Source organism: Lolium rigidum, chromosome 1 (assembly GCF_022539505.1).
Source record: "Lolium rigidum isolate FL_2022 chromosome 1, APGP_CSIRO_Lrig_0.1, whole genome shotgun sequence".
NCBI lineage: Eukaryota > Viridiplantae > Streptophyta > Magnoliopsida > Poales > Poaceae > Lolium > Lolium rigidum.
In genome coordinates this window covers 336,230,333-336,233,162 of record NC_061508.1, presented here as the reverse complement: position 1 = coordinate 336,233,162, position 2,830 = coordinate 336,230,333, and the positions used below count along the sequence as shown (strand labels likewise).

The window sequence follows — 2,830 nt, the reverse complement described above, 5'->3', positions numbered from 1 at the left end:
AAATGCTGCAAACAAAAGAGTAAAGTTATGATCTATATGCATCTTCTAGAGGTATTACTGTAGTCTTCCATTCATATTCCAAAAAAACATATTTAATCAAGTCCTCTATTTATCTGAGACAAACTAATCGATAACATTTCATCCAACCATTGCGCACAAGTATATTATAATATCTCTAACACTAGAATCCTGCTTAATAGTACTGTAATACTATGGGGACTAAGTGCTGTAATTGTCCATCTAGCAGCCTTTTACACGAGGCCGTCCATAATGTTTCTGTAGCGCCATGATCTTCAGTTCTTCACCGCGAGGTCCAACAGAGCAGAGGGGCAACGTTCCTTTAGCTGTTTGATCCCATCCGCCGCTATGAACGCTTCGAGATTACCGGGGGAAGAGAGGAACTTGATGCACGTCGCGGTCAGCACGGAGCAACGGTGCCGCTCGGCCAACGCTAGAGTGGCAGCCAGAGAGCTCATGTCGATGTGCTGACACAGCGTCTTCTCGCAGATGAGTTTCAGCTTGTCCAGCTTATACCTGTCCGCGGAGACAAGAATCTTCTCCGCCATGGCCGCCTCCTGGAGCTGGGTGGTCTCCGGAGGCGAGTCCGTGTACATGAACCGGAGCAGAGCCTTGAACACCTCGGCGTCCATGTCATCGATGCGTAGCTTGGTGGTCACGTCGGCGGTCGACAGTTCCGTCTTGAAGACGGGCGATTGGGCCTCAAGTACCCACCGGTGGCCGGGAAACGTCTCCCCGCGGACCTCGACCTGGACATCTACTTTCTGGATATTCCACATGGCTTCTGCGAGTTGCCCGCGCAGGTCGAACGGCGGCGCTGCTGACGCGGCAACCTCGACATGGACGTGCGTGTAGTGCTCCGTGACGGTGACGTCACAAAGGACGGTAAGGCAACCATCGTGGAGACGCTTGTCCTTGTCGAGATCCTGGTGTTTCACGAAGTCTATTTCGCCCCAGCCGAAGGGAGGCCCCTTGAAGGTGCGCTCGATCTGTTATGTGTTTGGTGCAGGATGGCATCCCGTCCCGGTCGAGTATGCTCAATTGGCCCTTTGCCGTGGCAGCTCCGGTCTCTTCGTGGCTCGCCTGCTGGAGGAAGATGGAGACGTAGCCCTTGTACAAATCGGAGCAACCGCTTGGAAGCCTGAGCTGCGGATCGCCGCCGCAGAGTGCACTGTTGCCGTCAAGGTTGTCGATCAGGGAGGTCATGTTCTCCAGGTCGTTTCGTTGGCTGGCTTATCGGTGCGGCGCGCGCTTCGTTTCCTTCGCTGGCTGATTCAATTCAATTAAATCCCTCGCTTTTAATTCACCGGCTGGCGCTTCTTCCCTTCCGTTGGTTGGCAGCCAGCTATCTTCTTTTTCTTCCTTGCCCATACGTGCAAACTCCGATTATTACTAACCTACCTACTACTACTCCAAGTTGAAATTTCCTACTACTACCAAAAGTAGCTGATTATTGCTTAATTAATTCACCATGACCGCGTGCCTAATTTCTGGACATCCACCACATCACATCCTAATTTCTGGACTACTCACCAAGCTACAGGTTTAATTCATTATAACGCAAAAGAAAAAAATCATTATAAATGGTACGCCAAATCTAATTATTGACTGGGCTCGTTTTAGTCTCACACGCACACGGTGCTCACTCGCCGCGCCCGTCGGATCAAAATCACACGGCAGGATGGCTTCAGTGTGGACATCCTCTCTTCCACTCCGTCCCCAATCCTCATCCCCACCCCACCCGACATCTCAAAGAAAAAAAATCCCCATCCACATCCTCACTTCCACCCTTGGTCTCGTTCCGCGGTGATGAGTCCGATTATTACAAACCTACCAAGTACAGTTAGTATTCCAATTGATTCTTTTCCCTGGATAAGGTCCATCGAAATAATTTCCCATGATGCCCGCCGAAAGGCCATGCACAAGTCTAGCACCGGCCATGAAAATCAACAAACCGGGACAAATGCATCGCGAAACCGCGAGCCAAAACGTTACACTATATCTAGGAGCTCCGACGAGAATCATTATAAATGATACAAGTTAGTCCGATTATTATGACCATAAACTACAGCAATTACATAAACAACGTAGCACCCACACAGCCGCGCCACCGGTGCTCCTTCCCTCTCGTTGCAATTGTCGGAGCATAAACACACAGCAACACCACAACACGTCGCCGCCGGAGCAAGAACAAACAAGTCAAAGAAGCGGTCACGGGCACGGCCGGCAATCAGCTCCTTCTAAAAAAACAATCAGCTTTACAATCTCAACTTCCCCTTCCCTGGACAAGAAGTAGATGGTAAAGATCAAGATAAGCATGCTACACCAAACTAAACATCTTAATTTTCCCAAGCAACTAGTGACAGCAAAACAGTTACTTCATCTCGATGAATCATAGAGTACCACCATAATGAACAAGATACAACATGCCTGCATGAATATACACCTTTCAATACCATACACACAAGATTTACTAAGCTAGATATGTACAGCAAGTGAAAATCATCAGGTCATCATGTACCAGCAGTAAGTAACATCTGGGGGGTGTAACTGAAACTAACCTGGTGAGCAACAGATTTTACAAGAAAACGCTCTTGTTTCTTTCACACGTCACAGCTCATTCTACACAACAAACCACTCATCCGTACTAGGCCGAGTTTATTTACAAGGTATATTTCCTAATTACTATATATACTTGCAACAGCAGCTCAACATATATATCCATTTGGTCAAGTGCATCAGAACCAAAACTCATTACTGTGCATCAGAACCAAGCTGTCCTGAAATTTCGTTTAAAGCTCTATCTATTTCT

At 48.0% G+C, this 2,830-nt stretch overlaps 1 pseudogene; it reads right to left on the bottom strand.

Annotated features, from left to right (window-relative positions):
- Positions 1 to 293: 293 nt before the first annotated feature.
- Positions 294 to 1,224, bottom strand: LOC124663795 (annotated as a pseudogene).
- Positions 1,225 to 2,830: the final 1,606 nt, after the last annotated feature.